We start from the raw sequence: 24,867 nt of genomic DNA, 5'->3' as shown, positions 1-24,867 counted from the left end.
CTGTAATACCAATTTATTCACCCATAAAACACAAACGAATGTGGTTTTGTTGAAGCAATTTCACATGAGGGCCAAGAAAAAAAAAAAAATCTGCTTTTATCCCCATTTCTTTATTTTGTTTGGGTTTTTTTATTAGCAGCAGGACCTGTTCAGGTGCCTGGAATATAAGAAGTCTGTCCATATATATTGGATTAATGGGCTAAGCATGAGGGAGGTGGTAAAAAGTACAGGAGAAATGCAGTTTATCCCATGACACATATTCACCCTACCCCCAGCCACCCAAGCACAAGGTATAGATCTCAGTGCTGAACAGCTCCACTGTTTAACTTATCACAGAGACACTTTATAGCCTGACAAAGTGAGACACAAGAGTCATTCGAGAGTATAGAGGGGAAATCAAAGCAGCAGCTCTGTGCTAGAGTGGTTTGTTCACCCTGGAAAACCCCTGCTGCCCAGCGGGGCAAGGCTGGGGGGATGGCAGCTCCAGAAGGCTTTGGCTCTACCCCTACATAGCCATAAATGCTTTCTGAGCTCACAAAACCTCTTTGAAATGGCTTAATGCTCACCTTCAGGTAGTTACTGCAATTGACCTAAGTTGCTTTCTGCAGCATATAAGGCCTCAGAAACTTCCAATTCTGTTTTTATTGGTGACCAGGTTGTTTTTATAGAGGCTGTCCAGCCATTCTTGCCCTCAGTCTTTATACAGGTTTCTTTGTCTCCTTTCTCTCACCTCTAGGCAATTACATCTGTTATTTTAAAATAACTTTTTTGAGATTTAAAGTATGTAGGAGAGGAAAAAACAGTTCAAAGAGAAGCAAAGAATACCAAAATCAAGATACTGCCACTGTCTTTCAAGAAATGACATTTTTTCTCTTTACTTCTGAGCGATTAAAACTGAAAGCACTGATGATGTAAAGACTTTGCCTGCATTTGGCTTTCTTAAGTAGTCACATCAACATAACTTGGATTGTTTCCACTCAGTGTATTTGTTTTGCTTTTAAGTCGATCATTGTCCTTTAGAAAAATCACCCCATCTTGCATAGTTCATTCTTCCAGCTATCTGTTTAGGAGATCCCATTTTTCCTCTGAAATATATTGTGAAATGAAAATTCAAGGCTGAAATCCTTCAAGAAAAGTAATTTGATATGGTCGAATGGCCAGCTTCTAATAAAATGACTCCTTTCACGTCTGAGGTCACTAACTTGGTAACATATGCCATCCCTGATCTCCAGAAAGTGCCTAATGACCATGGTCCTCAGACGCTGGAAAAAAACCTCAAGGTCTGTGTTGAAGGCACAAGAGCATAAAATTTGACACTGGCGTTGCAAGGTGCTAGTCTTCACCTTTTAAATTAGTGGAGTCCATGGATTACCAGGTCTCCCTGAAGGTCTGACATTGTCTGCTCTTTTCTATTTAAAAAGGCTTGAATACAAATAAATCCTCTGCGTGGCTGCAGCCTCCTTTGCTTTAGCTCCAAGTAATAGCAAAGGGCTGAAGGCCACCAGGCAGGCTGGGCTGGCAGGCAAACGGGGAGGCAACGCTGCCAGAAGGGAGAACCAGAACATGCCAGGATGCTGGTGGGTTCATTATTATTAGTTTTGTATCCCCATGAGCCTGCTTCTCATGAATACTCGATAAAGCCCGAGAAGGTCACTACAGCTTGTTTACCCTCCATATGGCACTTCTGCATGTCCCTGCTCCGTGTGAGTGTGCATGGGATTTTTATCCTTTAGCCCATGGCACTCATCCAGAGCCCCCTTTTTCCTTACCTGATTAATTCATGGGCAGGGGAATGAAAGGACAAGCTCTTTATTATTCATCACAGGTGAAAAGCTGTACTCTGAGCAAACCTGAGGGGAAGCTTTGCCGTGTTTTGTGTTTGTGTGCGTATGCATCATTATGGAAGCCAATTACACAGAAATGGGTCTCTGGATGGACTGTTTACACTTCAGTAGGTTTTGCCAGTTTAGGCACATGAGTTGAGTTAGGCTGGCAACCCCCTCAAGGAGAAGTAAGCTTATTCAGCAGGGAGTCACTAGCCAGCACAGATTAAAGAGGTTGCCTGGATGGAGTGTGTTAAGCTTGCAAAGGGTGTTTTGCAGGGATAATTGCCTCTGTGTTTGCTTTTGGCTGGAAAAAACTGGCTGTGCTCAAGTTTCCTATTTCTCTGTGCCATGCAAGCCAAGCTGAGATAGCTTTACTAAAGTGTGCGTGAGGCAGCTCTGGGCTGTGGTTTAGGGAGGACAAAAGCTGGACACCTGGGACATGGCAGCTCACAGAGGTTACTGGTGTTGGTGCAAAGTGGGCAGAAAGAGCCATGCCCCTGCAGTGCCCTTGCTCCAGCCAAGGGAGTGGTGAAGCAGTTATTGTCCGTGGGAGATGGATTTGTGTTGCCAGTGTGAGTGATGGGATAGCACAGCTCCTCCTCTGACAGCACTTGTGGGTTTGACAGGCTTAAGAGAAGGGGCCTCAGGCTTGGACTTTTCAGTCTTGCTCAGTCCCTGGCCATGGCTTGACAGCCGTTGACAAACATTAAGTAATTTCTGTTACAAGAAAAAAATGTTTTGGTATTCCTATTATGAGGAAACTGAGATAGTGTGATGATTCACACCAGAAAAATGAGTCACTCTTCTGTCGTTAAAAATTCCCTGCTTTTTGATGCAGCTGCATCAAAACACAAACTTAGTGGAAACCATTTCAGCATTTCCTTGTCCTATCAGAGATGAACATCTTGAAGACCTCTATGCAAAGTCCTGCCATATATCAAATGTCCCCTGGTCCTCATGATGCCAGCCTTGTTCTTTGCCTCCCTTTGGGTACTTGCACAGAGTAATGAAGACAAAAAGTCTTTTTGCTGTCTTGGGAGATGTGATCCAGAGTTGATCAAGTGGCTGATGCCTACCTAGGCTAGCTGGTAAATCTGTCTGTGTTAAAAATTAGGAACGGGCTTATGTACTTTACCTTGGAGAAGAGCTCTCTCCAGGTGAGAGCTTTCCTCTTTAAACCAGATGTAACCACATCTGCACCTCTTCTAAAAGTTTTGGCACATGGTTTCAGGGGAAACATGGTGCTTGGCACACTGCAGTGGGCATGCAAGAAATGTCACAGCAACCAATACACACTGCTGCCATGAATTACACTGAGAGGTACAGAGATGAGAAACCATTTTGTGATTACAGCTGCTTTTCTCTCCCCTTCATCAGGTGTGTAAGGCAGAAGACACTGGGTATGGACTCTTAATAAATTGTGATAGTTTTAATAAATTTAAACATGCTCAGTAGATTTCCCATAAGGGAATTACTCACAAGGAAGAAAGATGATTAATGTGAGAATTTAGCTGGACAAAACAGATGGTGCAGCAAAGTGTTTCATGTGTTTCAAAACTGCTCTTATTTGGTGATAATGAAGAGACTGCAGTCTCCTTGTGTGTTAACTCTCCACTGATTCTGCAGCGTCTTTTTGATCCCTGTTCCCTCCTTTACTCCCTCTTTCCAGGAAGAGTGCTGTCCCTAGTCCATTCTAGCTACTGCATAATAACCAGCCAAATAAAACAAGGTGGTCTGTAGTTTTTAATGATCACAGTGACCCACAATTGTGCAGAAATTGTGACTCACCTTGTTTTTGCTAGCCTGGTTTCAGCACTGGGTCGAAATCCCCATCAAGCTGCCTTTCTCTTAGGAGCACATTGGTAGAGGCATGTGCTGTCAGGGTTTTTTCCGGTTAATAGTCTCACACATGTGACTTCCCTTCAGTCACCCTTGCCTGGCAAGACATCACTGATGCAGGAGCAGGGGTGGGGACCAGCATCTCTGTGACAGATCTGTGTAAGACAGTTGTGAGGGGAGGATGGGGACAGCAGCTGCTCTGCAAAATCAAGCTTCCCTGGATGCCTGTGATGGTCTTTGTCCTTTATCCCCTGTATTAAGCCCTCTGTTCCTGGTGTCAATACAAGTCTTGTTATCACTTTCCAGTGGATCTGGCTTGTGCCTGTGCCTGCTGTCTAAAAGCAGTGCAATGATGGCCCCTCAGGCCAGCCCCCAAATACCCTGCCAGCTTCTGCAATTGATTCCCAGTTTGGCACCAAGTAGCTCTGCCCAGCCCTGGCATGGAGGTTGGCATTGCCCTGTGCACTGACAGGCCAAAGTAATCCCACCATTCCCTTCTCCTGCCATGGGGAATCCTGACACTCCTCTCCCATAGCTGTCTACACTGCAGCAAAGCTGAAAGGAGAAGGCCGGACCAGCAGGAGCTCTCCTGCTTCTCAAAAAAAGAGCACCATGAGAAGGGCTGTGAGGTGGGGATAAAGAGGCAACTCGAAGGGAGGAGTCCCCCCAGTGGATTTGGCTGGTCAAAATGACCTTTGGGTCTCCACATCATGGACCTAACACAATCTAGATGATACAAACAAGCGTTTATTGATTTTTGTGTGTGTGGGGGTGCTCAGATGTGCTTGGCATGCCCTGGTCTCTGGGCAGGGAGTAAAGAATTTTGCCATTCAATGGAAATCAAGAGAGCAGCAAGAAGTGCCTTTGAAAAATCCTACCTTCAGTTTACTTTTTAACACTAACAGAGAAAATATGTACTTCCTGTGTCAGCTAGAGTTTTGTAAAAGATGAGAGATGATATCAAGATCAGATCTTGGGCTTTAAAAAGGCTTGGAGTTGTTTTCTTTCTTCCCACACAATCACTCATTGCCTGTTGTCCACACTAGAGAGCAATGAATTAATTTTTTCCTCAAAGTTCATGCTTTATTACTGAACTAAATAAAAAACCAATTAAGTACCAGATGACTGTGACAAGGCTAGGGTTTTTTTCTGACCAATATTTGAACACTAGAAAAAATTGTTGGAGAAAAGAATTATTCAATTCCAAAGTGTCCTCGTTTCTAGTATTTAATTAAGTGATGTTCTAAATGATAGCACATCTTTACAGCAGAATAGGGCAAGGGAAAAAGCTTTCTTCCACTCACTGCAATGAATATCTCTGCTAATTAGAAAAACAGTACTTTTATGCAGCAAGTATTATCTTGTTATGTAGAAACTCTTCCTTTTCTTGTGTCTGGTGAGGGGAGAAATAAATGTTTGCATAAACAGGCAGGAGCACACACAGAATTTATTTTGATTCACAAAGTTTTGGTCCACCCTCAACCCAGGTGCTTTTTATTTGAATATTTCATCATAGGTGCTGGGGTTTCCTAATGTGATGATGTCCAAACAGTGTTGCTGTGTGGGAGGTTTTTTTGGGGTTGTTTTTAGTTTGTTTGCTTGCTTTCTTAAAGGTTTATTGGATGGCTGTAACACCAGGGGGAGATGGGGAAAGGGAACTCAGAGTCACTTGTGACGGATCGCTGGTAACAGGATCACCTCTTAGACCTAAAATTGAACCTGGAGGCAATTCAGGCAGCTGCTGGAAAACCCAACAGAGGCTCATCTACCTGCTGTTTGGTTTAATCACTCGCACGAAACTCGGCAACGTTGTCATGGAATTTTGTGTGACTTGATTACATTAATGAATAACTCTTGCCTGCAGCTGTTAGTCAGCAAGAGGACACTCAGCCTCATGTCACCCCCTTATGTGCTCTTGATGTCTTTTCCACAGATACTGCGTGTTTCCTTTAATCAGCAAGACAATTTCCTCCAAATGTCACTCGGTCAAATGACATTCCTCATGGTGAGGAACCAGGGAGGGCTGAGGTTGCCTGTGCAGGCAGAGAGGCAAAGGAGCGTGGGGATGCTTTCCCCAGCTCTCCTCCTGTAGGGAGGGAAGACTGCACAGGACTCTGAGAGCCCTCAGCAGCTGCTGGTAAAGGAAGAAAGGAGAATTTTGTCCAGGTTTGTGGGGGGGCTGGTGAAGGTGACAGTGATGCTGCATTTCTTGTGACACACTGCACAAATGCGCCCATCTGAGCTTGCTGTAGAGGTTTTGCAGCCAGGTCACATCTAGCCAGGTTCATCTTCTCTTGGGATTTCTGGCTAGAAGGGGGAAATGTAAACTTTTGCAGGCTATCCCCATCTCAAGACTGGATTTAAAATGACTGACAGAGGGAGGAAAAGACAATAGTCTTATTTCCTTGATTTTCAGGGAGGGCTGATTATCTCAGATGTTCTCTTAGGCTGTGATTCCTATCTTTCTTCCCCAAAAAATGTTTGTCAAGGTCATTGAGATTGTCAGACCGAAGTCTAAATGAATGGTAATAATAAAAGGGATTATGCAGACAATAATCATTCTTCACTCATAGTTCACAAAACTTTCTTCTCCATGGTATAAGATTATTTTTGATTTATTTTTTTAAGTGCTAAGCAGATGCTCTGCTGTAATGAGAGGAAACAGAAGTGGAAAACACAGAGGCTCACACTTAAACAAATGAACAGATGCAAGGAGTGGAAAACAACAAGGTAAACAAATGAATACTTTGAGTAAACAACCTAAAACAAATAGGAAAAAACCCACAAACAATCAGCCTGCACCAGTCTGGAGCTGGCATTAATCACCTCCCCAAACTTTTCACAGATTTTTTTTTTTTATTTTTAAAAATGGAAGTTGAAAATTAACTTTTCTAGGAATTTTGCAGTATACCTTTGTGTGGAAATCCCTGCCACTGCCCCAGTGCTGGTGCTCATCTCAGAATCCAGACAAGGCTGCTGTAACACTCACTGCTGCCTTCTCACCCCCCTAAAGCAAACTGAGAGCTGGGATGGCAGAAGAGATGCTCAAGATGTAACCCAGATTCTGTAGGAGAGTCAGAATAGGGACTCAGCATCTTTTGGGTGCTCTGGTGGCTCCTCCAAAACTGTGGCTTGGCTGCTGAGCTCCTGGACATGGAAACCCTCTGTAAACTCTCCCATGTTTCATCCTAGGAGACACACACAATATACTTGTTATAGACCATAGTAAATAGCTCCCATACCTGTATAGTTTTCCTGGTGTTTATCAGAATTAGGGACTTATGCACAGCTCTGTACAGATGCTGACATAGGTGTCAGTGCTTCTGCTGAGGTGGGCAGAGGAGCAGGAGACAGAAAGGCCACTTCAAACTGGACAGGAAAGTCTAGATTAAATCTGTCTCTTGCTAGATGTCAAAAGCCCTTCTCAGTCCGAAACACCAAGCTTGGGAGTTTCCTGTTTCCAGGGATTGACACTGGAAATTTGGATGTGACAGCCTTTCTCTCTACTCCCTACATCAGCTGATGAAAATTGCTTTTCCTGCGTCTCCAGCCTCTGCTTGGTCTTTCCTTTTGTCTCTGTTTTAAATGTGCATCTGCACAGAAAGGAGCCAGACCCAGGGCTTTTTTGGATCTGCTTTTCTGCAGAGCTGCTCTCCTGGCTAACAGACTCTGCTCTGTTCTCCTCTATTAAAGGGCTTTGCATAACACACAGACAGCTTTTAGGGAAAACAAGCCCCAAACACAGCTGCTGGTGCATCTGAAAAGGGGATCAGTGTTGAGCATCATGCTACCAACTCCACTGTTTTCTTCATCACTGCTGAGGGGAGTTGCTGCTGCCTGGAGTCTTTCTGTGCTAAATTGGGGGCCAGCCCAGTCTGGACAGACTGAGCCTGGCAGTGGTGTGACCTCGTCCTCTGCCTTGGTGGTAGCTGCAGTAATGGCAAGCAGAGACAAAGGGAAGGGTGAGCTCCAGTCCACGCCGTGGCAGGAGACCAGCTGTTACTAACTCAGGGATGCACAAATTTTTCTGCTAGAAAATCCTTCAGTAAAGAGCACACATGTTGTAAGTAGCTGATGAATTTCACTCCCTGACATGTCTGAGATAAGGAAAAGATGGGCAGCACCTAATTTCTGAAAAACATTTAGACATTTTTGCAAGTGCTTACATAATTTTAACCCAGTCTCTCATTACCTGCTTTTGAACAAGGTTATTATTCATTCTTTATAAGATCTCCTCCTCTCTCCCTGTCATCATTTATCCTTCTTAATTAACAAATGGCATCAATTAAAATGTCAAATACACTCTGCACAGAACATGCCAAAGCCACACTCGGTTGTATGTTGAAATGAGAACATCCCCCTGTGGCTCGGCAGAGATGAGGATAGAAAATCTTGTCTGAAATGCAATTGCTTGCAAGCCCTGCCTGTAAGGAAGGATGGCACTTGTCTTGCACTGAGGAGCAGACCTGACAGCCACAAACCTCTCTTCTGAAAATCTTCTTGCTAATTTAGATAGTTGGCTACTTGGGGTGGGGAAAAGCTTATTGCTTGGCACTTATCTTAAATTATTTCAGCCAGCTGGCCCCAGGGCTGGTCAGTGCTGAATATCTGGGATCCTGGGAGAGTCATCAGGAGCTGAGGAGGAGAGAAGAGCATTACCAGAGCATGATGCAAATCCCTGGTTTACATACTTATTTTAGGATAGGATGAATCACCCTCTCCTGTGGTGAGGCAGGTAGCTCTGAGGGAAATGAAGCCTGCCTGAGCCCTGAATCTCGCCTGAGCACAGCGTACCCCAGTGACTGCTGTGTCTAGGTAGTTAATTTTCTGACAGCTGAAATTAGCTGAGCTGTTCCACAGTGTTTAGTGTGGCATGAGGGCAGGCTGACTCTTCATCAGGGGATTCATCAGAATGCTTAATCAAAATGTGTTACAGTAAAGGGCATTTAGAGGGCATGACCATAATTTTCTAGGAACAAATACTACTTATCCACTAGGGCCTAATGGTACAAACCCTTCGCTGTGAGCACTCTGCTTATTTCAGATCCATTGTATGAGGCAAACTCTAATTTCTGCTCGCACAGATGGAGTAGAAATGCAATTTGTACAGCCCAGAGCAGGCAGGTAATGTTCTTCCCTCGAGCATTAGTTCATGATGGGACTCTAAGCAAGATCCCTACTCCCACTTACCTGTGCCCCTGCTCTCCCAGGCACTCTGCAGAAAGGCATCACCAGTTTGGCAGGGACCTGTTGGCTGCACATTAGGTATTTGAATCCTGGTTTTTACCTAAGAGCTGAGGTCAGGGGCTCAAACCCTGTTGTACTAGAGGCTATAAAAACACACAGTAAAAAAGGAGTTTGCAGAGGATTTTGGAAATAACAGTAATGTGCAAAACTGGTAAAACAATCGAAGCTTATTCAAATAGACACATGCGTAACCCAATGCAGGCTTCCAGCTGCCAGTCACAGCAACACCTTCCTCTTTGGTAAGATTTTTGTGTTTTCTGTGCCTGCTGCTATTGTACTGTGGTGCCAGCACTAGAAATCCTGCAGGAAGACCCTCTGTCCCTGCTCCAAACCAGAGTAGGTCCCACAGCAGAGTGCAGTTTCCCATGTCCTGGGCAGTACAATAAGACCAGAAGGAAACATTTCCCTGTTAAAACACAAACTGGCAGATTAAATGTCTCTTGCTTCTCCCATCCAAAGGGCAGGCAGAACTTCAGGGCAGCATTTGGGCTTCAATACTGACTTATCAGAGGAAATCTAAAGCTCAGTAATTACAATTTTTAAAAACCCTAGGTGCAATTCCTGGGATGTGCATGCACCTCAAGGGACTCCTGTGGCACTAAGCCAAGGTCAGAGAGGCGTTCTCAAGATGTTTTATCTCAATTCAAATTTGGTAATGGCAATGTGTGTGCCTAGTGGGCTGCTGCTCCTGCCTTTCTCTTTCACACCTCCCCTTGCTCTGCATCTCTTGCTCAGTGAAGCTTGACTCAGGTGAGGCACAAATAATACAATTCAATTCACATATAAGACAAACAAGGCAGTGTTTGTGTTTGCTGGCAGAAAATAATTCTGATGGACAACTCCCACATCTGTTTATTTCTTAAGCTGTGCACACACTCAACCCATTTCCAGTAGGTGAAAGCCTAGGATTTAGGAAATGTCCTTGGTTTGTTTGGTTAATTCATTCAATAAAAGCTTTGTTCAAGAAGGCATCTCCACTCAGCAAAATGCCAAAGTTTATACTTAAATTCAAGCAAAAGCAGAATTCCTGCTAAATAGAAAAGGATTTGTTAGGTGTGTAATGGTAGCTTTGTGCTTAAAGATTTAGCTAACTAGAGTGGTATTAAACAGATGCTTGTGTGCCTTTCTTGAATGGAAATCTGAGAGGGTACTGCAATAGGAAAATATCCCAAATCTGGGTGGATAAGCAGTCTGGAGCACTGGGTGAGTGCAGCTGTCTGTCTGTGAATGGTTTCTGGTCTGTATCAGGGAGGGACTGATATGCTGCAGATGACAATTTGCCAGTTGGGGTGACTCAAAGCCTTTTTTTCTCAGGATGCGGAAAAACACATTGGAAACAACAGCATGGGGTAAAAAAAACTTCAAAACTTTACACATGTAGTTGTGAGCTCTAAAGTCACTGCTGCCAGTAAGAAAAGAGGTTTTAGACCCTCAACATCTGCTCAGTCCTTGTTAGTAGTTATGTTAAAAATTATTAGGAAAAGTGAATAGAAAATGCCCCCAGGCTGCTGTTTAAATACATGGTGTTTTTACATCTTGAATGCTGCATGAAATTTGTTTGTTTAGCTGAAAAGTGATCTAGCAGATCTGGGCAACCTCCAAAGCAAGGCAAAAAGGATTATCAGTAGTACAGAACAGCTTTCTCAAAGGGGTGATTAAATGGTCCAAGGCTGCTTGGTGTGGGTAAAAAAATAAGGTGTCTGGGGTGAAGATGAATGGGAAAATTATAGGAGTTTGGTGGAGAGGGAGAAGTTGGTTGGTCTTACAGCTCAGGAGTCCAGAACATCAAATGGGATTATAGAGTAGCAGACATGGTACAAACTACAAGAAACCTTTGGATTTTTTCTGACAGGGGTAAATGATGTTGTCAAAGTCATTGCCAAAATGGAATCAGATCTTGAATTGTTTTCCAAGCTGGGGAGCAAGAACTGAAGTTTTCAGAGGGGAGGATCCTCTAACAGACAAGGGCACAAAAATGTCCTGAACCACCAAGAAAAGATCTTTTTCAGTTAGCAAATTAAGCCCTTGCTGTCACAGAAAAGGAGTCTTGTGATCTTACCCAAGGATTTAGGAATCCCCCTATGAAAACTAGTTATCGTTTTCCTAACCTACTCTTCTGGTTGGAAATCTGTTATTGACAGACATAAACCACCTTCTAAATTGCCAGTCTTAATTTATTCATGACTTAGGTGAATATATTTGCTCTTGTACAAGTCTTAACGCTCAGAATGAGAAGCTTTTCTTTCTCCCCTGGTGTTTATTGCCCTCATATATTTTGTAAAATTGCAGAAAAACAGAGTTGCAGGGGAACATTCATGGTTAAGTAGTCCTTACCCTCACTTCAAAGCCAATCCAGTCATCCTGATAAAATTCCTGATTGATATTTGTGTAACCCATTTATGAAGACATTGAGCAGAGAAAACATCCACACTGTACTTGGCAGGTGCATGCTGGTGTTTTGCTTCTCCACCTTCGCATTCAGAAGCAGAAAATGTGCTGCTTCATTTTCAACTTCAAAGGGGAGAATTAAAAGAGAATGTGGAAGACTGAAAAAGCTTACTCTCTAGCCATCTAGGCAAACCAGACAGGAATAAATACATAAAAGGAACAGTCAAAAGGGTCAAATTCTTGGATTATAGCAAAAATGCTTTAAGTAGAAGCTCAGACTAACTGTGTTACCCATGAGAAAAAAATAAAAAATAAAGAGATTACAGTCAGTGCAGTAAAAAAAGCCACAAATGAAAGCTAGAAATTATGTTTCAACACTCATGTACACACACAAAAAGACGTGCCTAAATTCTGGAAATTGCTAAACCCTGAGAAGAAGAGCCATGGGGGGAAAAAGGGGGGGAGAAGGGGGTGGGTGTGGAGCTGAGCCTGCTAAATGCACTTTCCACCTCCTACATACATCAGAAAAAGGGATGTTGCTGTCAGTACTGTAGGGATAATAAATGATTGAGGCACAGTCAGGGGCACCCAGAGAGGATCAGACAATGTAATAAAAAGGCATTAAAAACATTCACTTTGAGCAAAGTAAGGGATCTTTCTCATATTGCAACATCTCTTTCTGGGGTGCTTTTCTGACAGTCTAACTCTAATTAAATTACTGATAGAAAAGGTTTCCAAGTAAATTAGCAGGAAGAGTAGTAACCAACTGCAAAAGCTAACTAATATTCACACAAGAAGTGTCATGGAATATAAGTATGAAAGTGTTGACCTACCAGCTCTGTTCTTTTCAAGAACTCTTTAAATAGCTCTTGGTACCACAGGGATGGAAAGTGGTAAATATAACAAATATTTTTGAAGTAAAGTCTTGGAGCATCTGGTGTAAACTGTAATTAAGAATGGAATGAGTAGGCACTTGGATAAATTGATCCAGTAAGGAAAAAAACCCAAAAACTATGAAGTTTTTATAAAAAGAAAACATTACCATACGAATCTATTGAAACTGTCTACAATGTGTGTATTAATAACAAGAATCCAATCAATACAAAGCACCAGATTTTAAAAATCTTTTGACAGGGATTCTCTGACTAGTCTTTTAAAGGTATCAGGGAATGAAAGAAAAGGTTAGGTAATTTTTATATCTTGTTCCTATGTATTAATTGTTTGTAATTCGTTTATTCCAAATACATTTCTTTTTCTCTCTCAAAAAATAAGTAATGAAGCGAAGAGGTAATGACTGTCTATACAATGCTCTCAGGACCTGGTATGTTCTGTGTAGTCACAGGTGATTGCAAAAAGAGCGATTAGGAAGCAATAAAATTTCCTGGTATTTTCATGCTAGCCCAGAAACGCAGATCTAAACTTGCCATTGAAATGTTGAAGACATTAAGTAACTGGCTGATAAAACAGCAGACAGAATTTGGTGTCAATAAATGTAATATAATACAATGGAGAATGGTGTTAAGTATGTGTACATAATAAGAGGCTTAGGTGAAATATTTTCCAGGAAAAAGAGGTTGAAATTATGGTAAGTTCAATGGAAACAACAGCCAAAACTCTTTTTACACCTCCTCTCTCCCACTGAAAGAAATGTTATAATATCTTTCTAAGAAGGCTGTAGATCCTGCTAGGTCTCAAGCTCCTTCCTCCAATATCCTCCCTGCTGTAAGAGTGCAGACCCATGGTATTGTTGTGCCTTTATGTCTAGGACAACTTTGTATTTTCCTAATTCAAAATGCTGAGCTCTTCAATTTAGTTGACTACCACATATATTTTTCCTAGTTTATCAAAATTTACCAGTCCAGATTTGGAAACAGAAAACTGTAGAAGTCAAAGTGAAACACTCCATCTGGTCAGTGGAAGTAATTAACTGCAGGGAGAGATTGCCCAAAGGTGACAGCAAACCATCCTTCACATCAAATTTTTTGATCGAGATCAAACTCCTCTGCTCTGAGGTCAGTGTTGGTTCAGAAGCAGGACTTTGGGCTTGACTCTGGCTGAACTCCTGGACCCCACACTCCCCACCTCAGCTCTCCCAGTGCCTCTTTCCTCACCATCGTCTCTACTGTACGTGCACTTCTCCCCAGCAAAACACTGCTCGAACCGTATTGCATTTACTAATGAGGATAGCAGTTACTAATTAAGTTTAAATTCCAATGTACCAATCAAATTTTATTTCCTAATTGTGCTACATTATCACTAATTAGAATAGCAGTTTTTACTTAATGGATTATATTTAAATTAAGATGTCTCCATCCAATGTTTTTTCCTACTTACATTTTAACTAATTGGTACTGCAATTATTTAGTTATGTTGAAATTGAAAATATATCAGGCTGGTAGGGAATCATGTGATAGTTTGCTTACGTCTGTATGATACTAGTAGGATGATTAAGATATAGTCCAGTTAATTAGCTCTGGAATCAAAATAATTTCCTAAGTAAGTGAATGTATGCTAGTCCCTTGCCACAGCATTAAGGAGGAGCTTATTATGGGCTCAGTAAAAATCTAACATGGGTACTAATCAGCTCAGATTCTATCTGCAAATGTTTGGGCTCAGCTTCAGGAGGGTATTTAAACATATATGTATATTTAGGCATGTCCTTACTCGTTGTCCCACATTTCTGAATCAAAATCTTTTGATCCCTACTTGTCAACACTTTACTGATTCTGAGGTCCTGTGATTTAAGGGTGGAAGGGGCCACTGGAAGACATCTGGTCCAACCTCCTTGCTCAAGCAGGTTTCACTAGAGCACTGTGCTCTGGATTGTGTCCAGATTGCTCTTGAATATCACCTGTGAGGGAGACTCCAAACCTCCCTGGGCAGCCTGCCCCAGTGCTTTGTAACTCACTTTTGTTCAGGTGAAACTTCCTGTGCATCAGTTTCTGCTCACTGCCTCTTGTCTTATTGCTTGGCACCACTGAGAAGAGTCTGCTTCCATCCTTTTGATATGGTCCCTCCAGTTAATCACATACATTGATAAGGTCCCTCTCAATCTTCTCTGATCCAGGCTAAACTGGCTCAGCTGCATCAGTCTTTTCTTCTAAGAGAGGTTTTCCAGTCCCTTCATTATCCTTGTCACTCTCCACTGGACTTGCTCCAGGAGTTCCGTGTCTCTCTTGCCCTGAGGAGCCCAGAACTGGACACAACGTTCCAGATGCACCTCACCAGGGATGAGCAGAGAGGCAGGATCACCTCCCTCAACCTGCTGTCAGCGCTCTTCCTAGTGCACCCCAGGATACCTTCTTGGCCACCAGGGCACTGCTGGCTCATGGGTGCCTTGTTGTCCACCAGCACCCCCAGGTCCTTTTATAGAGTTGCTTTCCAGCAGGCTATCCCCAGCCTGTGCTGGTGCCTGGGGTTATTTACCAGGACCAGGACCCTGCACTTACCTTCACTGAATTTCTGACAGTTCCTCTCTGCCCATCTCTCCATCCTGTAGTGATCCTGCTGAAGGGCTGCACATCCCCCTGGTGAATTGGCCACTCCTCCCAGCCTTGTGTTATCAGTGAGCTTGCTGAGGGGGGCCTCTGCCCCTTCATCCAAGTCATGGGTAAACAAGTTAAACAAAACTGGGCTTGGTATTGTCCTGTAGTGACAGGGCTCCAAGTGGAACCTGTGCCACTGATCACAGCCCTGGGATCTGCCGTTCAGGCAGTTCTCAATCCACCAGTGTTTTTATGATGGCTAAGAGGAAAAGGTCTTTGCAGTGTTACTGACCATGCTGTACCCTATTCTGTAACACCATCCAAATAGATGTTGGTAATGCTGCACAAACACAAGACCTATGCCAAGTGCTGACAATTAGCAAAGTAAAGAGTGGCCTTAAATCACAGATACACGTCACAACTCAGGATGAAGGTTTATTACCAAGCTAGACTGAGCACGGAGAGAGAATCATTGCTGGCTAAAGGAGTTGTGATTCTTGATTTCTGCTGATTGTGACCTTAAAGCAGTATGTGGAGGACTGCATTTTGGATTGCAGCAAATGCCACGACCTGGGGGTTTTAGTGCCACAGCCCTTCAGAGGAGCACGGTGTGCAAGCTGCAGGCCACGCTTGTCCTTCCCCAGTGCCAGCTGACCCTAGCTTCCAACAGCACTTCAGCTCAACAAGGGCAAGGGACTCTGTTCTTCTCAGCAGTGCACATGAGGAGGAAGAGCTACAGCCTTGGAAAATCCTGTGTGTTTTCCTTTTAGTGCCATTGTGAACCTAAAGAAGAATGGGGTGGCAATCTTATGGAGACTCTGCCTTTTGTTTTTTGTGATCCAACATGTAAACCTTGACTGCTTGAAAGCAGCTGGGCAGTTTTGTAACAGCATTGTGACAAGAAAATATCTGGGAAATGAAGTCTAGAATGACAAACTCCCAGTTTCAGAGTTGCAATATTATTAAGGGCAGGTAAGGGTGGGTATAATGACTCAACTGATCTATAACAGGTTAGCAACCTTCCTCATAATAGGTAATGTTAAAGAGAAACCAGCTAGATAAAATAAGTAAATAAATACATGAGGTAAAATGAGGGTTAAATTAGAAGGAGAGGTTACAGGTACTTCACAGGCAGAAGATCCCATTAAAAAATGTCATTCAATGCAAAGTTTTGTGTCCCTGAGGTTTTAAAAATACTTCAGCATATCAGCTCACCTCACTTCCCCACCCTAAGAGAGGGCAAATTTCAAAAAAGGCTCATATTCAGCAATACCCTCTTCTTCCTCCCATCCTATGCTTTCTGGGCTTTACAGAAGCAGACTGGAACTCCAAAGAAATCCTTTAAGAGAAATCTGGTCCTTTTAAAAAATTTGCACTGTGTAAGGATAAAGGCAGAAGAAAAGATATCAGAAAGTCAGATTGTCCTCATATTAAAAAAGATGGAGTTTTGAAAGTCCTGTAACAGCCAATGTCATCAAAAGCTCCTAGTGTATTGAAAAAGAACAGAAAATGCCAATGGAAAACTACTTAATAGAGGCAGAAGGATCAGTTTGAGAGGTAGGAGATGATAAGCCAAACTAGCAATGTATGTTTGAGAGACTGATTGTGTCCTTCATTGTAATGCAGCTATAGACATGAAGGCAGATGCTGTATGATTATTCTTTAACAGTGAACTACGAGGGGATTTTATCCATTTTCTTTCTAATTTACTCTGACTTTGTAAAATCCTGGTACTCCAATCTCTGCTCCAGCATGCTAAGGACTCCTGTCTGTACAACGTGAACAAATGATAAAAGACCTGGGCTGCGTTTTTCCCTCTGTGTAACTTATTTAAGGCAGAACGTGGAGTCTTTTTCCCAACAAATTTGGATGGCTTTTAGAGTGTAGCTGCTTTTGACTGAAATGGGGAACCCAGCTGAGAGTCATGGCCAGGCAAATTTCTCAGAGGTGGGTCAGATACAAATAGAAACTACAGATCTGCCATTGGGTGAATACCCAAGGGATGCAAGCAAGCATTTGTGGGCTACTCAATATAGTACACACCCCATCCTCAAAATATCTGCATTTCACCCTTCAGCTTAATAAGTAACAGAAACAGGGGGACACCTTGGGTTAGATTAGAAATTGCATGGAGATATCCTGATTTGCTGCAGTTGCACCTGTGCTGTACCAAAGAAATGATTTCATGGTCTGCAATTCAATAACCACCTTTGATGCTTGCAGGAGGTGCCCTCAGCCAAACCATATAGGGACCAATAGGAACATTTCTGACTGAATTAGTTGCTGTGAGAATATGATGTCATGCCACATCATAACTTTTTTGAGCTATGTATTTCTTTTAGTCATGTTTCCACATATTTATGTTTTCTTAAACTCATGGGGTTTAGCACACCAGCTTTGGATGAAAAAAAAAAAGCAGGTTCAAACCCTTCCCTTCCCCTCTGAGTTGCAGTCATCCAAAGAGAAAAATTGCCCTGATTCAGACTAAAGAATATAAAGAAGACTTAGAAGAATGCTGTAGCCATAAGGCTGCATGCAGGAAAAGCTTAAATTTTGTTTAGTACAAAGGTGAGGGAACCCAAAACGATGGGATTCCATTTTTACAAAAATTACCCAGTGGGGTCCGGTCATGCTCCACACTATGGCTCAAGACCTTCAGACCCACCATGAAATGTGTACAAGCTTCCTGTCTGGTCAGGTTTATATTCAAAGCATTATCTAAATCTAGTGTACAATAGTGCTCATGCTTTCTTATATAAAAGCAGGAAGGTACAACTGAGCATAAATGGTATAAAATCAGCAGGGAAGCAGTACAGTTAGAAGCTCTGATTGCAAAATCTGAATTTCAATGTACTATTTTTGTTCTCAGTAATTTAAAAGGTTTTAAAGAATTATATAAAGCACCATGTGTGTGTGTGTAACTATGATAACTATGACAAACTAGTTAGCAAATCTGAGGAGCTGGTGTTTAAGTTAGACAGACTGAGTTTACACCAAATTTTATTTAACTGTAATTCTGGTGGAGAAATATCTTCTGATCCTTCTATGAAATTCTTCCAGCACAGCCCTCACCCCACACAGATGGGAATTCATTTGCTAAAAGGACAGCTGGCAGCAAAGACCATCCTGAGCTTTGTGGGCTATGTCTCTTCAGGAGACATTATTATGGCAAACACTCCCTCTGCGCTAAGACATTTAAACAGTCTTCCCGGCAATGTTAAAAATGTAAGGCGTGCATGATTATGAAATATAACTATACAATGACTTTCATATTTAAAAAGCAGGAGAATGTTTTCCAGCTGTGGCCAGTAAAGTGTCAGAGTATGATATTACTCTCAGCATTCATTTCTGAAGGCAAAACTATTCCTGCTTCCCTCACTCCCTCTCTGAAGTGTTCTCCTCCACACCTGATGGTCTCTGTTGTTTGAGGCAAGTCTTCATTATTCATGAACTACTGAAACGGACTGAGAAATCCAGACCCAGAAAGCAGTCCATCACTAGTGAAAATTCTCCCAAATCTTTCACAGGGACAACATGTTCATAGGTATAATCCAGATAAAAATCTCCTGCAATCCAGATAAAAATCTCCAGGGCAGTTTTGCTGAAGATAAGAGGAATATTCCTCACAGGAACACAGCAAATACCTGCCAACTTTTTGACTGAGCAGAAGGTCATAAAGCAAGTATAACTCAGAAAAGCAGAGGCATATATAAGCATCAGAATGAGAGGTGAGAATTGAAAGCAGCTTTTGTACGTATGGGAGTGGAAAACAGCTGAATAAAAGAAACTCAACATTAATGCCAGCAGGCTTTTCTGCCTAACAAAATGCAAAGCCATATGTGTGGAGCAAAAGAAGATGGCCACACCGATTTCTAGAGGTGGAAGAAAAGTCAGAAGGAAAAGAACTGGAAGGTGAGTTGGGAGCAGCAACTGCTGCATGTTCCCAGGATCTCTGAGACCATAAAGAACGTGAGAAGATGTGGGACAAGAACGAGAGTGCATTGTGATGTCTTTGCCTTCAGTGAATATTCAGAGTAACAGCAACACAGCTCTGTGGATTGAAATTCAACCAGTGACACAACCTAGTCACAGACCAGTCAGTAATTTTGCTGTCATGGATAACAGATGTTCTGTCCAAAGGGGCCAGGAGCCATCTGCTTATGTACTGATCTATAAAGCTCCACAACTTGAGAGAACAAAGAACCTGGGAGCCTAAAATGCTGTGTCTCTTGTCCATTAAGTCTGACAAAACTTCCCCTGGCAAGAGCAATTCCTCTGGGCTGCTCAATCCACTACTTGGTTATAGCTGCATTTCTGCAGATCTGTCTTTATTGTTGCTTTCTGCTGCCGAAGGCTTGTCCTTCCTCATACCTGGTTTATCTGTGTTACTTTTGACTTAGTTATACTGTATTCTCCATGGTTTCCCTTTACCAAGAGTGTGTGCTTGCCTTGCTCCTTTCTTGACGACTTTTGAAGGTCTCTGACCATTCCTGACCACTGGATGACCTCCGGCCATCCTTACTGCTCAGACTTCTGGCCTCAGCTGCACCTTGGTCAATGTATTGGATTCTCCTCTGGGTTAGAAGGTCCTCACTCAGCTGCAGTCTCTCCATCTATCCTAGTGATCCTTATCACATAACTCCAGAAGCCATATCAACCTAAATGGGTCAAAAGAAGAGAGCAGAGAAATGAGAGGCACCTGCAGTAGTCAGAAATTAGATGAAAGGCCCACAGCATCCAGGAAGATGCATCCCATCTTCTTTCTGGCTGTCAGTTCTGGCAAGTCGTTTGTGTAACTAAGTCTCAGCAGCCAAAAAAAAAGGAGCATCTTTTTTTTTTTTTGTGTCATCCAGTGCTTGTTAATGTAATACGTGTGCTTTGAGTGTTATGATTATTTATTATTAAACTAAGGGAAACATTGCGTGAGTCTGTCAGACTTTCAGGAATAGCTTGCACTCTTGCACATGCCTTTCCCTTATGTACAGTTTGGCACCTTTGAGCACATTGTTTTTGTCTGTGCTTATTTTAAACTGAGAAGCTTAAAGAAATGCAGTAACAGTCACAGGGGAAAAGGGAAACCAGTTATTTATAGCATCGAGCAGCTAAGCTTTCAGGATGGTTATGAGCGTGTCTAGTGGCAAGCAGCGCCCTAATTCTCTAAGTTCTTAAGGATGTCCTGCACTTGACACATTAGGCAAGGGCTGCTCTTGGCCCAGTCCCCCCATGCCACCAGGGCCATCTTTGAAAGGACATTTGTGCTCAGAACAGATGTGTGAGCTACGAGTCCGGGCTCAGGCATCACTGCATGTACCTCGAGACAATCCAAGACCCATCTGGGTGCCTCAGCACAGCTGGCAACTTCATGTGGTGTCAGGATGGCCAGCCCATGGGGAGGAGAGCACCTTCTCCTCCATCTGGATAGACAAGATGGTCTGCAGAGTGCAGAAGGGCGTGCCTGAAGGCGTCTGTTATGGGGACATTTGCAGATACTTGTCTGAGAGGGTACAGAGCTACATCATGCTGCCAAAAAGCAGAACATTACAGGGAACTTCTGGGCTTTAAAAGGAGAGTATTTGTCATGGGAAAGAATCTATGGAGACTTTGTAGCAAGTGCTCATTAATTTTGTCAGGTTAGTTAGGTTCTAGCCATCAGGGATTTTTCCTGGTTTTTTTCTGTCTTATTTCCCCTTCCAGTACAAATTTGTCTTTTTTTTTTTAGAAATGTTTTTCTAGGATGCTCCACACATGTGCACTGAAGGAGAGTTAGTGTTCAACTGATGCTGTTAGCATTATGAAGAAATGCTGATCCTGACAGACACTTTGATGTGCTAAACTGAATCCCAGCAGGCACAGCTACCAAGAGGAGCCCTGCAAAAACACGACAAACAGGTCATCATAATTGGCCGGATTTTTTTTTTTTATTGTAATACATCAATATTTGATTAACAATAAGTATTTCCTCTGATCTCACTCTTGCTTCATAAAACTGACAACAAAGGTAGGCTGGGATCTATCAAAGTTCACTGGGCTAGTCTCAATCTCTTTTTGAACTCAAGGACATAAAGCCCTGTAGCACCAGTGGGAGGTAAGTTATTCCAACAGTAAACACATTTTTTACAGTCTATTGCTTATAGGTACCAGAACAAAGTAGGACTTGGAGTTTTACCAAAGGGTATCAGCTGTGGCTTAATTTCACAGCGCCAAGAAGGTTGGGTTGATAAAATGTTTGAGAGAAATGCCAAATCAATATGTGAAAACTTGACAGCATAGTAGAGTGAAAGTTGGTTTTGCCTTTTAACATTTATTAACTCTACATTTGTCACACATTATAGTCCATGGTAAGACCTACAGCTATTCATCATTACATGGGGCACCAGTAGCAAAGTTTCATACTTGCCACATGAACATACCATGGGCCTGTGATCCATTCCACAATGGTCTCATCTCTAAGATGGGTCTTCCAGAACTGTAGGTTTAAAAGAACACATCCCAGGCACATCCTGGGACTTTTATTTTCAGCTTTTAGGCTTTCTTAGATGTGGAACTACAACTATTGCACTTTAAAAGAGAAAATTTAGTCAACAAAAAGTTTATAAAAATATTTCTGCCCTGTATAAGATGTTGTTGCAGAGGGTTTTCTTTCTGACCAGCAGCTTTTTGTTGCCTCCTGACTGCAAAAAGAGCCACAAAGTTCTTTTCTGTGTCTTTTTTTTTTCACATTTCAATTACTTTAGTTTCTTCTGGACTCTCCCTGCCACCCAGGACTCAGAGCTCCAACACATCTTTGCCTTGTGGTAGCACCCCCTCTCTGATCACACACAGCCCATCTCAGAAGGAAGGAGAGGCTCAGAGAACAGCTACTGCACCTCAGCAAAAGTGCATGTCTCCCTCTGCTTCCCCACATAATACTTTGGAAGATTGAAGGTAATGAAAATTATTTTAGCCCATGTTATCCGCTGCAGACCTACTCATGGTGAGTAACAGGTTTAATTGACTTAGCTACTGTTTGTTTGTCCATCAGTTATCTAGGAGAGATTATGTCTGCTCAAGAATAATAGTTGTCATCTATATGTGATAGTATTTCAGTCTAACTTCTGCGTTATAACTAATGGTTCAAATATCCAATCCACAGCCAGTTGTTTTGTGGTTTGTTATAGGCTCTATGTTTCCTGTTTTCTTCCCTCCTGACAGATGCAATTTTTTGTTAAGGATATAAATAAATCCCACGTAATCACACAATGATTCAGCCACAAATATGTGTGGTTTCAAAAATGTTGACAGCATTTTTTATTTCTTCTCATGTGCTACTGAACAACTTACCTTTGCATTAATAAACTCTGGGCACAAGAGTTTTGGAAGTAAATTCCAGAGAGATTTACTGCAGAGAATTTTAGCCTATTCTCACTTTCTTTTTTTTTTTTTTGTTTTTTTTTTTTGTTTTCTCTCTCTCCCTGTGAAGTCCTAACCACAGCTCCTCAAGATGAAGCAGGCTATTTTAAAATAATTAAAAGTTTCTGCCTTAGCATGGCTTCCACTGACACCACATCTGCTTGAGCATGGTAGGAAGCAGCTTCAAGCCAATTAAAAGGAGATGGGTGCATTGTACAGCTCCCTTCTCTCTTAGTGAACTTTTGACCAAGAGGGCACTGTATTGATGAATTTCATTTCTTCCTAATCTGCTTGTACTCTGCTTGATAGCTTGGGGCTTTGCTCTCTTCTGTTTCAGTACAGTGACCCTGCTCTTGAGAAAGCTGTGGGTTCGAGGCAAAGATTTCAAGTTATTACAAGATGTTGAGCACACAGATCTCTCTCCTTGCTTGTCTGCAATATGTTGCCTGAAAGTTGAGAAAGGCTCTCACCCCAGACAAGAAGTAGTAAGGCATTATTTCACAGCTTTCAAGGCAGTAACAAAGGGTTCCACTCAGCACAACACAGACAAATAGACTGAGTCCTTCAGGGTGAATATGTGAAAGGGACAAACTAAGTGCACCTGGGGGCTGTGTTTGTGAAAGACACAAGTTGGATGAGGCTTTTAAGAGCTGTTCTTTGGGCAGGTGCTCACGTGCTGCTCAGGCAAGTCAGAGGTCCCCTTACAAGTACCTCTACACATATGACAAATAAAGGATGTTTCTGTACCACTCTGTTTCTGGGATGGTGCCATAGTTATTTTTGCAGAGATTTCAAGCTGTAATTTTGCCAGCCTTTCTGCCTGTTCTGTAATGGCTTGTCTTGAGCAAAGTCTAGTGAACGGGGCCAAGGGTGCAGAGTTGCAGGATCCACGCTCCAGCCTGGCCGCTATTATGCTAAACAGACAAAGTGGATTTGCTTTTTGGCCTTGAGCACTGGTCAACAAAAAGTGTTAGTCTCAAATAAATGTTCCTTGAATAACCAGGAGAGGTTTTTTTACCATTTATTGCTAATACTTGAGTGTTAGATGTTAATTGAGATACGCAACAGCAGAACAGGGCCACAGATCACACCTTGTGAGCAGAGGATGATGCTGAGAGGAAAGCAGTTTACATGTCCTTCAGGAGAAAAGCAGAGCAACACAAAAAAAAAATTATCTTCTTAAACATAGCTACAAGGAAATACCTGACACCTACATCTTAATATTGGAAAGTCCTTTGCTGTTCAGACACCGTACGTTCAGGATCTAAGTGACAGGTGGAAGTAACATTCTGAAACTAGTACACCATGAATTTCTATTTCCTTAGGAATTTAATATTTATAAAGTGGCTTAGCTTTGAATTGCTATGACAGTATCACAGCATTAAAAGACTTGCCTGTCCTGATAATATAAATGTAACTGCTTTCCCCAAGAGCATTTTTGACTAGTCCCTGTTCCAGACTATTTTATTTTTTCTTCAGTTATGACACTTTCCACACATACAGAATGTGTCTTTGTGGCATGGAAAGAAAGTAAGCATGACCTTTATCAAATAAAAAATATTCATTGCTTCTGCAACAAAGACTAAGTGTAGATGAAGTAGACAGATTTGTATTTACTCAATATCTGGAAGACAAATACTGACCAAATCTTTTTATCACCAGTACACCACTCCAAGTTAATTGGAAAGACAGAATGACATCACAAAATCTCATCAAAGGGATTTAGAGGTGTCAGTCCGAGTTCCTAAACTTACAGTGAATTTGGCACCTAATTTTTTTACCTAGTCTTTTGGACTTTCAGGATAATAGAAAAGAAATAATGGAATGGATAGGATAATTTAGGAAGAGATTGTGTTTGAAACCACATTATCAAATAAATCAGCCTCTGTGGTAGAAAACAATAGAGTGGGACCTTGACTTTACCGGTTGGATAAAGATAAGTATTCAGACAGAGACAACTAAAGCTCAGGAAGATAATAGCTTGTCCATTGGGGCAATGTTGCCAATTAATGTAAATAGCAGCATATAGATCTCCTCAGTATGGCCATTGGGCATGCTGGGAATATTATTAACACCTGTGTGGCCATCTGGTATTAAGGAATTGGAGGAGCAAAAGGAAATAAGAAGAGATGATCAGCTTCTCATTGGAGATGCAAAGGTTTCCTCTTACTTAAGCAGCATTTTTTTCAGGTTTGAAACAGAGCAGGAGTATCTGCATTTATTTATTCTGTGACTCCTTCACAAACACACCACAATTTGAAAACCAAGATCAGAAGGGATATTTTTTCCAAGAGGAAAGCATCATTTGTGCTCCTTACGACACACGGCTTAAATAGTTTGTTAATGTTACTACTTCTTTCTTTTAAGTCCATTAATGTTTCAAATGAGGACAATTGTCTACTCTTCACCTGGACAACCCCATGGAAGTTAAAAATGGATCATTTTCTGGAGGCTGTGATTTGTGGAAAACTTACCATTATCTTAGCTCAGCTTAGCTTATCTGTTTGAAACTAGAGGAAAAATAACTTCCATAATGTCGTTCATTCTAGGCAAAGGACAATTGTGCCCAGAGCTAGTTATTAGGAAAGATTACAAAAGTATTGTGGGTTTTTTTTCAGCAAGATTATTTTTTTCCCCTGTGGAAAATGGTGTATTAGAATGTTCTAGTGGGAAACAGAAATATTGTGGCTTAA

At 42.0% G+C, this 24,867-nt stretch overlaps 1 long non-coding RNA gene across 2 annotated transcripts in view; it reads left to right on the top strand.

The window, feature by feature from the left end:
* LOC148184187 (uncharacterized) overlaps positions 1 to 24,867 on the top strand; it is a 38,753-nt gene that overhangs the window by 5,739 nt on the left and 8,147 nt on the right. Inside the window, exons 2-3 of one of the 2 annotated variants that reach the window (XR_015772755.1) lie at positions 20,505 to 20,674; positions 21,520 to 21,709. This is a non-coding gene — a long non-coding RNA (uncharacterized LOC148184187). The remainder of the gene's footprint in view (positions 1 to 20,504; positions 20,675 to 21,519; positions 21,710 to 24,867) is intronic. The other variant, XR_015772756.1, reaches the window with a different exon arrangement.

The sequence above is a fragment of the Pseudopodoces humilis genome, chromosome 6 (genome assembly GCF_049639895.1).
Source record: "Pseudopodoces humilis isolate 2021_Gansu_Grassland_sample_001 chromosome 6, ASM4963989v1, whole genome shotgun sequence".
Lineage (NCBI taxonomy): Eukaryota > Metazoa > Chordata > Aves > Passeriformes > Paridae > Pseudopodoces > Pseudopodoces humilis.
This window is presented reverse-complemented; position numbering and strand designations above follow the sequence as displayed.